At 42.7% G+C, this 14251-nt stretch overlaps 1 protein-coding gene across 1 annotated transcript in view; it reads left to right on the forward strand.

Moving 5' to 3' along the window:
* The first annotated feature begins 718 nt into the window (after positions 1 to 718).
* The window catches only part of LOC126253270 (nucleolar protein dao-5-like), a 385083-nt gene continuing 371550 nt past the window's right edge, over positions 719 to 14251 (forward strand). The window contains exon 1 of the mRNA XM_049954484.1: positions 719 to 763. The gene's annotated coding sequence lies outside the window, so the exon portion shown is untranslated. The remainder of the gene's footprint in view (positions 764 to 14251) is intronic.

Genomic DNA, 14251 nt, shown 5'->3' on the forward strand with positions numbered 1-14251 from the left:
TAAGGTCATCAGTCCCTAAGCCTACACACTACTTAACCTAAATTATCCTAAGGACAAACACACACACCCATGCCCGAGGGAGGACTCGAACATCCGCCGGGACCAGCCGCACAGTCCATGACTGCAGCGCCCTAGACCGCTCGGCTAATCCCGCGCGGCTAGGGTGCTGCAGTCATGGACTGTGCGGCTGGTCTCGGCGGAGGTTCGAGTCCTCCCTCGGGCGTGGGTGTGTGTGTTTGTCCTTAGGATAATTTAGGTTAAGTAGTGTGTAAGCTTAGGGACTGATGACCTTAGCAGTTAAGTTCCATAAGATTTCACACACATTTGAACATATTTTTGAGCTGTTGTGGCAGTTTGACAACGGCGAACTGTTCGGACGTGACGTTCAGTGCGCCGACTGGAGGAAACCAGCTCCAACGCGCGAAGTGGCAACTATCAAGTAATTTTAATCAGACTATAGTTTATTAGTACAGCTTTTATCTGTCGAGTGAAATACAGTAGCGATAAATGCTACAGGCACTCGTTTACGCTTCTACGAATGGACGCTCCGTGCTAGCGAGTGTTCTCCGAAGCATAGTGGTTTGGAACATAGCCGATCCGCAGCCCCTGCGCTCCAGCGCGGCGGCAGGTGGCGGGGCCGGCAGGCAGGGTGTGTGCGCGCAGGCGCCGTGGCGCCGACGCCGACGCCCGCTCGGCCAGTAGCGATGTGATACGCAGACAGGCAGCCCACCACGTCGACTACAGAGGACGCCCTCCGGAGCAGGTGAGCGCGCGGCCGCCGCCGCCGCCGCCGCCGCCGCCGCTGCTGGCGGCCGGCGCGATGCGTTGCGGGCTGCATACTCGGTGGGGGGGCCAGCCAGCATTTCGCGCCGTCTCCTACGTTTGCTCGTGATTATTCTATATACGGCAAGCTTCCGCTTATCCAAGCGATTGCGGACCCGAGACTGCACAGATAACCGCAAAACTCGGATAATTCAAAACACACATGTTTTTACCGGAAACTGCTATTTTTTGTGTTTACAAAACAAGCTGTATTTCGCACTCAAAAGCCCACTGCATTATTTACTCGCAACTCGCTGGAAAATATTTTTCGTAAGACGTAACACCGCTTACATTTCGCGAACGGTTCAAGATAACTACTCGAGGTTTCCGGCAAATTATAAAAATTAAAGGGATATATAATTTTATTGCGTGCTCAATCCTCTTATCGAGATTTTGAAGCAAGTATTTTTAATGGAACGATACCAAACTTATTAACGGAATTCTAAAGCTCTTGGAAAAGCGAATGCAGTGATATAACGCCAGTTAAAGTTGGCGTTGAAAATTTTCGCAAGAATTTCCCTGAAATGTGCCAAAGTAGAAAATCTGGAAGACCCTAGTCGACTGTTGTGATGGAAAAGCAGCCAACAAGGGTTGCCACTGTCTTTGTTTCAAATATTTCGACTGTTCCCTTGATTTCACAACCGCTCTTCAGTACAACAAACATATCAGAAATAGCCTTCCAAACGCTTCCTGATACATATTTCTATTTATAAAAATATTGGCTACATCTGTAACTATGTCGTTTGAAGAAGGTCCAAAAAATTATCTTTAATCTTAGTGGGGCTATCTGCTTGCCTCAAAAACATTCACTGCCGCTCCATTTGGTGGTATTTCCACCGCAACAGCCGATTACGGCACCTTTGCCTTCCGTTTTGGCATATTTCGCGGGTACCCCTTTGCGGAGTGTTTCAACGCCCTCGTTAACAAACATTATAGCATCGTAATTTTTTTTTCGAATGTCTTTAAAAGTTCTGTCGTTGCATTGAAAAAAACATTTCTATAAGTATCTAGACTGAAATAAGAGGTAACAATATTAAACGTACAACAAAACCGCTCGCTCTCTTTTTAATATAACTATTTGATGAAAATCTCATTCCGATATTTTGCCCCGTTCACGAAACAAAAGCGGTGAAAGAGAGTTTTACGTCATTCAGCCTTTGTGCGGATGTCGGCTAGCGTACCTATTACAACTGAAATGCTACCCTCCAAAGTGTCATTTTCTTTCCGCTGAAAGCTGATAGCAGCAGCAAAACGTTGTATTTTTATTTTTTTATTTTTTTTGTACGAAAAAACTCGCATTTTCCGCGTCGTAGTGAAACGTACCGTCTTTTTGAAATTCGGTGTTACGTAAACATTGCCACCCACCTATTTACAGTCAATAAATATCCGCCCAGCCGATAATTAAAGCTATTCAAGCACACTTCGTGACTAATTTAAAATTAATAAATATGCGGCTTGCAGTTCTCAGTCAGTTCAGAGATTCCTTATATTCTCAGTGACAAAACTATATTTCTTCTTTGTCTCTGTCTATGTGTGTGTGTGTGTGTGTGTGTGTGTGTGTGTGTGGTTTTTCTCTCACCCGATAATTGCTTGCCTGCATTTGTATGCATCATTATGAGAGATTTGCCCAAAGAAACGTTTCATTAGGTGATGCCCCGTAACAAGCGAATGGTTATATGTACGGTCCGATCCGATTCGGTTGTTATAGACATGTAGCGACAGGCAATCACGAGACTGCCTTTCATAACTGAGTATTCACCAAGGAGGAAGCTCAATTCTCAATCTACCGATACCCTCTTGTACCGTTTAAGTAGTACAATATACAACTTTCTGAATCAATTCGTTGTCAGACAACGAACGATCAAAAAATAAGCACACGTCCTCATGCTTGTATAAGTTGTGTTTCAATCAGAAACATACAAGACCATTTTTAAAATAAGTTATACTGCTCAGAATTTACATATAATCTGTTACTGCTGGTTACTATATTCTTACAAAAGTAAGTTGCTAACGAAGTGCTATATTCTGAAATATTTTTAATTATTGGCACACTTGTACAATGAACGTGTCGTCGCCATACAGCAGTTTCTGATTGCAGTAAAATCAACAGTCTGATATTATTCCTTTTTGTAAGTAAATGACTACTTACCCATAACAGAAAGAACCGTTAAGCACTCCCTAGCGTGCTGAATGGAGATTGCCACAAAAGATGTAATGTGAAGCAAAATTCAAATCTTTTAAATTAACAGTACAAAAATGTCTCATTGATCGACGATTAAAATTTGTTAGCAGACATGCTTCAGATGTTTTCTTCAAAAAGAGATACAAGTTTGATTTTTATTAAAAATCTTGTTTTATTTGCACCTAAATCCTTAGCATTTAGTGATGTAGTCATTAGCAACACGCATTTTATCAGTGACGGAGATACACTACATGCATAGTAATATTCAGTCAAGTAAAATTATGTTTTTCAGGATACCCATTATGGATGACGAACTGCAACTGTGAGTTCTATTGGCGATTTATTTGGGCATAAATATGAAAGCAGTCGCTTTTTTTTATTTTTGATGTGATGTACTTTCGAAGCAGTGCAGACCATCATCAGACCGAGGTATTACAGGAACATCACATCATGGACCCAGTTTGGTGGGACATTGTGGTGACGATACTGGCGAAAACGACGTATGTTCAGTTACGAAACGTTTATGAAACGGAAAGATTGTTATGTTTTGGGTACTTAGAGTGCACTGCATCATGATATCCATAAAAAATCCGTTCCATGATTTGTATTGTCAGGTACTACATATAAATATACATGTATTACCTGGGAAACAGATTCGCTATGGATAACTCGATCCAGTACACTGTAAGTACCCAAAAAGTAACAACCTCTCCATTTCATAAACGTTTCACTATCGATAAGTAAACTGCACCATGACGACAGCGTATAGCTACACCTGGTGTACGATATCTTCCTGTGACACTTCCATCTCATGATGAGACTACACTGGTTCGAAACCTACCCAGATTTAAAGGATAACTTTTTCGAAACCTTGTAACTGTCTACGATTCTGAAGCATAAGTTTGAAATTTGCCTCGTAGATGCCTACAACATTTCTCTGCAATGGTGCAAAACCGTGGCGCCCTGCGTTGTCACCCTCGGGCTCGACGACACTTCAAACGGCGGGGTCTAGACCCATGCAAAACAAAGACCAGAGCTCAGAAGTTCATGTGACGTACAAACTGAGTTAATGAGGTCACACTAGCATCAAATTTCACCACAGTTATGGTCAATTACACCGTGTCACACCCCCTCCTACCACTTTTTACCCCTTCTTTTGACGCCTCCACGATGGAAGTCAGAACCGCGACTTCCAGCGTTGAAATCACTCAGCTTTCTCACGGGTGGCCGAAGGAAGCAATTCAGACACACCACCACTCAGCATCGAAACGAAAAAGCCTCAAGATGTGGCATAAATGGCCTCAATGGAACCACATCTTTCCTTGTGACGTTGATTCCCAACATTACGTGTTCGAAAACGACAGTGTACAGAGCGATGTGCGATGAGAAGACGTTGTTGACAACTTCCTGGGTGATGCAACACATCTCTATGGACGTCATGGGGCTGCAACCCGATTGAAGTTGCTCTCCCTCCTTGGGAGAGCAGTATGACTGCAATTATTGCTCTGGTGTACAGGATGAAACCAGTAGGGAACGTTCAAAACCAGTCGAGCAAATTTGGAATTGATCTGAAGCAGCAAAGGGTCATTATGCTTTTTCATTGTTTCTCTTTCTTGCCCTCCCATGACGTGATCATGGAGAGGTGTGTCATTGACACATGTGTAAATAAAATGGCAAAGCGTCTCCCTGAGAACCCTCAGTTTGGCAAAATCTTTGATGGCACCCATCCAAATTTATTGAATATTTTCAGAATGTGCCTTTGCAGAGAAAACCTGCGAAATATTGCTATACGCTTGCAGGCAGACCACTGGCGTCAGAGGTGTGTCATGTGGTTGCCTACCAGCAGGTGACTCGGGCTACTTTGCAAGTTTTGTCTATAAAGGAACATTTTTAAAATTCTCAATAAATGTGCGTGGATGCTGCCTAGAATGTTACAGAACTGGGATTTCTTAGAGCGACCCTTTTCCATTTTATTCATAAATGTGTCAGTTTTGCACCGCTCTGTGATCACACGACAGGAGGGCATGAAAGAGATACACTGAGAAAGCCTAAGGACCCTCTGCTGCTTCAGTTCACGTTCAGATTTAGTCGAAGGGTTTTTAACGGTTCCTAGTGGTTCCACACCACACACCAGAGCAAAAAGTGCCGTTGCAGTGCACTCCAAATGGGTGATATCACGTCCAATGGAACTGCTAGCCTGTGGTGTCTGGCGCATTGGTCGAACCGACCAGAAGGTGTTAACAGTGCCAAATTTTGTCAAAATCGTCTTTCTGTTGCTCACTGCAATGAAAGCTGTCGTTCTCGACGACAGAATGTGTGGGAATCAACGTCCCAAGGAACGAAGTGGTTTCATTGACCTCTTTATGACACCCCCTTCTTCGTTTCGATTATGAGCAGCGGTATGTCTGAAATGTTTTCCTCTGTAACCCATAGGAAAACCACGTGACTTCAACACTGGGCGCCGCATTCTGATCTTCATCGCCGAGGCGATCGTTTGACACGCCCACGGTGGCATTGGGCAGAATTGTGGTGAAATTTGATGTCAGTGTGACATCACTAAACCAGATTACACGTCACAAGAACTTCTGAGCTCTGCTTTTTTTCTCTTTGTGTTGACACCATGCTGTTTGAAGCGTCATCAAGACCGATACTGACGGGTCACTATTTTTCCACATTGCAGAGGAACGTCGTAAGCACCGTTGAGATAAATTTCAAACAGTGTGTCCAAAAGTCTCGAAAAGTTCTTGACTGGTTTACTTCCGACTTTTACACGATGCTCTAATAAAAATTCGGATGGACAAAGGCTATATATTGTTCAAACATATATATAAATAAGATACAGGAAGAAACGTTGCTAGCAAAAATCTCGAAAAGTTCTTGACCGATTTACTCACAATTTTTACACGACGTTCTAATAAATACAGAGAGGCAATAGTATATATATTTCTCGAATGTATATTATATATAAAGCGTAAACGTTGGTAACAAAAATATCGAATAGTTCTGACCGATTTACTTCAATAAACATTCGGATGGCCATGGACAATATTTTTTTAAACATCAATGCACAGATTACTTGCTAAAACCGACTGCCAGAAATAAAATGCTGTGTTGTTCCGTGCTGTGAAAATGTGTGGTTCCGTTTTCTTCCTCGCAGTCGGTTATAGCTACACTAGCATTGCATTTGCACTATTAGATAAATTGTTTTCCAGTGTATATTATTTTCGTAATACATAATTTTAAACAAATGTTGTACATACACATAAGAAAGTGCTGTTTTTTCCCTTCCTCGCAATCTGTTTTAACAGAAGTGAGAAAGGCTGATTTATGATTTACCGACTTATGATTAGAATACTGCAGCGGAATCTGAATCCTCCGAAACTTTGTAATCCTACCTATTCGCAGATAAAAACTATGCGGAATGCTCTCATTGAAGGTATCATACTCGCAGATGCAGCAGCCAGAGAGAACTCTCTCATACCCTCTTCTGTACCACCGATACCAACCATATTACCCATTCATGTTAAGTGGCTTCATTTCCCGATCAAGGTTTCATTGCCAGTAAAAATAAACAACGTTCCCCGCCAGAGGGAGGTGTAATGAGGAGAAGATGAGATTGACAGGGTTTGGGGGATGGGTGGAGAAGGTGGACAAACCAGGGTGGAAGGGGGAGATGCAGAGAGACAGGGTGGACGAGATGACTGACAGGGAGGGGTGGCAGGAGAGAGAGAAGGACAATGCTACGGGCAGAAGGAGATTAAGATGTATATCCAGTTACTATACATATTTAGCAATTGCAAAGCACTGCCAGGTTCGCTAGTTGCTAATAAAGTAAACAAATAACTCGGTAAGTATTAAAAGCAAGGTTGTAATAAAACAACAATACCAAATTGATTAAGAAAAAGTTATTATGAACACTGTGGTTGTTGAATACAAATTCGTGGAACAATCGAATTGACGTTCCGAAAATCATCGCCAGTTACATTAAGTACCTCAGTGTGGTGTAAAAGCATTTGTATGGTGCACAATTTGTCCATCAAAAATTGATGGCAGTGTGAGGTTAAACGGTTCATCGGGAATGATCATCACCGCTCCCATTTGTGCGCTGTTGGTGCTGCATCCTGCAGGAATACAAGTTCGGTTGATATCCGCCAAGAAAAACAAAACGATTGGGGGAATCTCTCAGACCGCCCTGTATCTCTTATCGACAATCGTACCTCAAGATTCGTTGGCTAAACGGACCAGAATCACCTGTGTGTTGTACGGCATTTCGCAATCACCCCATCACACACAACTCGTAAAACAATGCGTATGACAGAAGTACATGGGACAGCAATTTTTTTTAACCTGTACTGTGGTGAGAACGCTATACCTTTGAAATAAGGGGTATGTAAATGGTGGGACGTACAACAGCATGAATTGTCAAATGCCACATACACGTCATGTTGAATTACGGTTGTGTTCAGTGAAAATACATTGTTGCGAAGTACGTTATACGTCGCCCACACCTGAAAATGATATTACTGATGTTACAAATGCGCTTCTCATCTCAATAACATTACAACTCCTGCCCACAACATTGCTAAATGGATATAGAGTACTCTATCATATGTACTTGCCCACACACAGTGAATCTTTTGAGCACTGTGATACGCTGAACTGATTTGCGATTTCAAAATAAAGATCCTACCGTGTACTCTGTTACAAATCGCATAAAAGTTTATAGCACCTCAAAAAGTTAAGTGGCCGTAATGTCATCGAAAGTTGTTGGACTTCCATTTGATGAATTGAATGTTACACTGCATTTTACTGCTTGGGGATAAAGCTATATAAAGATCATAAAAAACGACTGATATCTCCGATTATATCAGTAATATATTTCCACATTCTTTAAATACACTGAAGAAATATTACAAAGCGACATTAAACTGTACGATTATGTGAGGAAAGTAATACGGAACGTGCATGAAATATAGAGTAATAGAAGAAATCCTGAGAAAGTCAAGTGCATCTATTACGGAAATGTCTTCCTAGGTCGACCTATTGTAGAATGTTGCTCTATGTATAGTAGAGAGTCAATCTGACCATAGCCCGCTAGCATACTAGTTGACTATGGTCTAACGAATGGAGGTAGCTATTCGAGAATGACCTCCGTAGCAATTCAACGTCAACAACCAAACATCTCAAATACAGAACAGAGAAATAACATCAGACCTGTCAGGCTGCCTAAGGAAAGGTACAGGCAGGCATCTGTCGCTAAAGCCATATGCGAGTGTTATTGTGCGAATAATATTTGCAGCATAAAATAGTTTGCGGAGTGTATGTGTAAATATGGTTTAAGTTCAGCGGCGTGGAATACGAACGTGCTAAACCAAAGCAGCTGATGTTAACAGCGGTCCTAGGACGACGTAGGCACAATAGTCTCTGCTAAACGTTATGGTGGTCATTGGCGTGATTGCGTACTGATCCATATCGGGGCAATAAACAGCCCCCTGTACCTCCAGTAAGTGATGTCTTTATAATATAATTTGTTTTAGAGTCATTAGAACTAAGAACCACCAATCCAACCTCAGAAAGATGTCATGATTGAGCATTACACTTGACACACTTTTTGAGAATGAAACGACACTCTGTCTACAGACAGGAATGCTTGACATATCACACACTTGTTTTTATTTTATGTTATCTCACATAACGCGTTATCAGTCGCAACCGTTTTCTACCATGTATTGACCGTTTCAGATTCTACGAAAACAAAAGAAGAAAAAGTCTACATTAGAATCTTAAATCAGTAATTTTCTTTTTGTCAGTTCTACTTGTAAGTACATAAAGAAAAATCAAAACACATACGATTCACGCCTATACGCCATAGTCGTTATCTGGCGAATAAATCCGTCGCGAATTGCGTTCTCATACTAAACCTAAGAACAAAAGGGTGGAATTTTATAAGCATAATCAAATGGTATCTCCCTTTCCATACTCTTTGCCCCAGACGTGCCCGTTCTCTATGCGACAAAGCAGAACCTGATTATACAAAGAGGCATAAAACAGTTACACGGAAACGGATTTGAAAAACTCATTAGCTTTCAGTCTACTAGCCTAGCTTTTGTGCCTCATATTCAAATAATTTACTATGTTTATTTGCTGCAAGTGTGAACAATTAAATGTTCGTTGCATATCAGTGAAGAGTGCAAGTAATAGAAGTAATAAAACGATATGTAAAAAGTGCTTCATTTTTAATAAAAGGAAAGTAGGAATGACAGACTTTTTGACAATAGATGAAATCCCCCGACAGAATTTCGGAGTTTGTTCGGGGATATTTTCATTATGCTACAAGGGACTGGTAGTCTCCAGTGGCTCATTATACAGTATTTTCATTTCGTTTGATTCTTTATCACCATTTATATTTGTACCTGTACTGAACTTAAAATTTCTACGCAACAGTGCAAATGTCGACAGTAGGCGCTGTGTGTCTTGCTTGTAAGCAGACCTGTTCGTTCTATTTTCTCGCGGTATATGCTGTTGACGACACTAATGCCCGTTTTATTCTACACCCTCAGACGTGCATTCAGTACCTCTCGACGCTGTCTAGGATTTCTTTTTCCAGCAGCGTTTGTTGTACGTTAACAGTGATTCACAGCTTTGTGGATAGGCTTATTGATGTAGTGGTGGCCGGAGGCACATCATGTACAGGTTCACTAAATGCAACGTAAGAGCTTCGAAACAACGACAGCAACAACACCATAGTGATAAAAGCGTACCGTACGTGTTTTGTCTGAGGACTGTTGGTTTACTCGATATTTTGTGTTGTACCTTTTGGTGATGGCACGTTATTAACTGTCTCACTGTTGCGAAAGTATTTTCACGAAAACGAAGGTAACTTAGGTAACTAACTGAATAACTGATAGTTAAAATATTTCTCTGCAACGAGTCGCCGGAGATCACAGGTCACTTACAACAAAAAGAAAATATCTTTGAACAAAACATTCTCCAAAACTTCATGGGTGTATTCTCATTTCCTCCTGCATATTATCCACGACTGGTCGCTTTTCCACATCTGGTTGCAAGGTATTCGCATCAATGGTTCAAATGGTTCAAATGGCTCTGAGCACTATGGGACTTAACATCTTAGGTCATCAGTCCCCTAGAACTTAGAACTACTTAAACCTAACTAACCTAAGGACATCACACAACACCCAGCCATCACGAGGCAGAGAAAATCCCTGACCCCACCAGGAATCGAACCCGGGAACCCGGGCGTGGGAAGCGAGAACGCTACCGCACGACCACGAGATGCGGGCTCGCATCAATGGTCCGGGCGCCGTCGTCTATTCTGAGCATATGGCCTATTAGCTAAATTTCTCCCTACCTCACAACTGCAAGTGCAGAGACCTCAGTTTTCGGGTTGGGTGTGCGTAAGGGGGAGGGGAGGGGGCGGGTGAGCGAATTCCTTGTCTCTCCTCACTATAGAATCTGGCGGAAGGACTTTTTATTAGTTGCGGGATTCTCATACACCATCAATTCTCTTGGACAAAGTTAGTTCTTTCTGTCAGCTTGTGACGAAGCAGCACCCCCTCAAATATTAATCTAACTAGAAATGACAGTGTTCATCTAATAACTTCGAGGAGCAGTCGCTGGAAACTGAGAAAAAAAAATAGGAAAATTTGTTTCTGCTACGTATATGATAAGTTTCTTTTGTGGAGGCATGGCAGAGAGGAAGAAGATTCAGTTTACCATGGAGCAGGAGGCAGGCAGAAAATTAAATTTTCTTGAAGTGCGCGTTTTCAAGAAAGAAGATGGTAGATTTGGTGACACAGGTTACCGAAAACCCGCGAGCACAGACCATTACCTACACCGGATTCGAACCACCACCCACAACAGCGAAGCATCGTAAAAACATTGGTGGATACAGCGGAGAACATTTGAGAATCCGAGATGCTTGACGGGAAATTGAAAGACCTCACCAATGCTTTGCTCAAGACTGGTTATTCGTCCGCTGATGTGAAAAGAGCGTCAAGGCCGGCGAGCAAAAATCATAGCAGTGCACAAACGCCTGTGGAAGTCTTCCTCACTTCAGTTAAGGACTGCATAGCAAAAATCTAGACAAAGCGGAACATCCTGGTAATCTACAAACCCGTCCATAACATACAGAATTATCTAAAATTGGCAAAGGATGGTGGCAAACCGCTGAAAAAAGCAGGAATTCATAGAATTCCGTGTAGTTGTGGGGAGGTTTACGTGATTTACTACAGGGTGTTTCAAAAATGACCGGTATATTTGAAACGGCAATAAAAACTAAACGAGCAGCGATAGAAATACACCGTTTGTTGCAATATGCTTGGGACAACAGTACATTTTCAGGCGGACAAACTTTCGAAATTACAGTAGTTACAATTTCCAACAACAGATGGCACTGCAAGTGATGTGAAAGATATAGAAGACAACTCAGTCTGTGGGTGCGCCATTCTGTACGTCGTCTTTCTGCTGTAAGCGTGTGCTGTTCACAACGTGCAAGTGTGCTGTGGACAACATGGTTTATTCCTTAGAACAGAGGATTTTTCTGGTGTTGGAATTCCACCGCCTAGAACACAGTGTTGTTGCAACAAGACGAAGTTTTCAACGGAGGTTTAATGTAACCAAAGGACCGAAAAGCGATACAATAAAGGATCTGTTTGAAAAATTTCAACGGACTGGGAACGTGACGGATGACCGTGCTGGAAAGGTAGGGCGACCGCGTACGGCAACCACAGAGGGCAACGCGCAGCTAGTGCAGCAGGTGATCCAACAGCGGCCTCGGGTTTCCGTTCGCCGTGTTGCAGCTGCGGTCCAAATGACGCCAACGTCCACGTATCGTCTCATGCGCCAGAGTTTACACCTCTATCCATACAAAATTCAAACGCGGCAACCCCTCAGCGCCGCTACCATTGCTGCACGAGAGACATTCGCGAACGATATAGTGCACAGGATTGATGACGGCGATATGCATGTGGGCAGCATTTGGTTTACTGTTGAAGCTTATTTTTACCTGGACGGCTTCGTCAATAAACAGAACTGGCGCATATGGGGAACCGAAAAGCCCCATGTTGCAGTCCCATCGTCCCTGCATCCTCAAAAGTACTGGTCCGGGCCGCCATTTCTTCCAAAGGAATCATTGGCCCATGTTTCAGATCCGAAACGATTACTGCATCACGCTATCTGGACATTCTTCGTGAATTTGTGGCGGTACAAACTGCCTTAGACGACACTGCGAACACCTCGTGGTTTATGCAAGATGGTGCCCGGCCACATCGCACGGCCGACGTCTTTAATTTCCTGAATGAATATTTCGATGGTCGTGTGATTGCTTTGGGCTATCCGAAACATACAGGAGGCGGCGTGATTGGCCTCCCTATTCGCCAGACATGAACCCCTGCGACACTTGAAAGACCAGGTGTACCGCCAGAATCCAGAAACAATTGAACAGCTGAAGCAGTACATCTCATCTGCATGTGAAGTCATTCCGCCAGACACGTTGTCAAAGGTTTCGGGTAATTTCATTCAGAGACTACGCCATATTATTGCTACGCATGGTGGATATGTGGAAAATATCGTACTATAGAGTTTCCCAGACCGCAGCGCCATCTGTTGTTGAAAATTGTAACTACTGTAATTACGAAAGTTTGTCTGCCTGAAAATGTACTGTTGTCCCAAGCATATTGCAACAAACGGTGTATTTCTATCGCTACTCGTTTAGGTTTTATTGCCGTTTCAAATATACCGGTCATTTTTAAACACCCTGTATATGAAGAACGTTCAAAAAACGACTAGAACGGCACAAGGCAAACTGTGGAAGGTGAGAGGCTGACAGATCAGATGTTGCGGAATGTGCTTTGCTGCCAGCAGACCACCACATTAATTTTGATAGGATTCAAATGCTGGTAGCCACATGCGGATATCATGAAAGGCTATACAGAGAGGCCATACACATTATAAAAAACCACAGAAATTTCAATAGGAAGGAGGAGGGATCGAAACTAAATAAGATTTGGAACTCAGTGCTGACCAAGATGTGTACGAGTCTTCCACATGAGGTGGTAGCAACAGTAATGGCATTTATTGGCCGGGATTTCCCCTTCGGGGTTCGGCCGCCGTATTGCAAGTCTTTTTCGTTGACGCCACTTCGGCGACTTGCGTGTCAATGATGATGAGGGGCACACAACACCCACACCCTGAAGGGAATCAAACCCGGGCCCACTTGCGTGGTAGGCGGTAACGCTACAGCTGCGTTACGGAGGCGGGCATAGCAACAGTGGACGACGGCAACCAGCAACGACCATTTGCGCTGAGCATTCGAAGCATGTGACGTCACTCCACTGCGCGGAAACTCGCAAAAACGAAATTTTGCTGCTTTCTGTAGCGAGCCAGGATGTGAATCGGACCCTCAAAGAAGCTACGATCCCCCTTGAAAATGTCCTCCGCAGATGTGGAAGACTCGTAGGGTTCTAATGTGAAATCCATCCGACCACGACATATCAGTCTGGAACATTTTGTTAATAGTGACCTCTAATAAAAGTGGAGGGGTACCTGATACGTATCACCTAATATCTCGCATACTGAAGTTTGGAAGTAGCAAAACCAAGATTTTCCTGTATTAACTGAACATAACGCCCACACACGGAAGCAAGGCTCAGAAAACTATAACATTCCGGGTATTCACACATCTACCAAAATAAAAAATTTCCCCTCCTACCAAAGTACTTCACTAAACACGGTGGCTATTCTTGGTTGGCTGCTGTGTGCTAACGTACTGGCGGAAATTGCACAACGCACCTATTTGCTCAGCATACGACGATAATTAATATGAAAATTTGCTTTAAAACAAGGCAACAATGAAATGCCGACAATAATACTCGCGAACAACACAGATAAATATGCACTAGCGAATAAAAGCAAATGAAAAATGAAGACTAAATAATGTTAGTGTTACTGATGAAATAGCAGCTATATGCGTCTGTTTCCGCGGCCGTTGTCACTGTCAACTCTGAAGGAGGCAATATTTGCAACAGTAACTGAAACGTTGGAGAATTTTAAATATTGACTATGCCGCCCGTATCCAGAAGAATTTTATTGAGAATAATAGCAATTATTTGAAATGTGAGGGCAGTGTCGCAAATTAAAGGGTTTGCAACATCATAACGTCTATAATAAAAAGTGGTTTAATGAACGAAACAAATTTTAATTATAATTCTGAAAGTTACTGAAGACTGC

This window comes from Schistocerca nitens, chromosome 4 (genome assembly GCF_023898315.1).
Source record: "Schistocerca nitens isolate TAMUIC-IGC-003100 chromosome 4, iqSchNite1.1, whole genome shotgun sequence".
Classification (NCBI taxonomy): Eukaryota; Metazoa; Arthropoda; class Insecta; order Orthoptera; family Acrididae; genus Schistocerca; species Schistocerca nitens.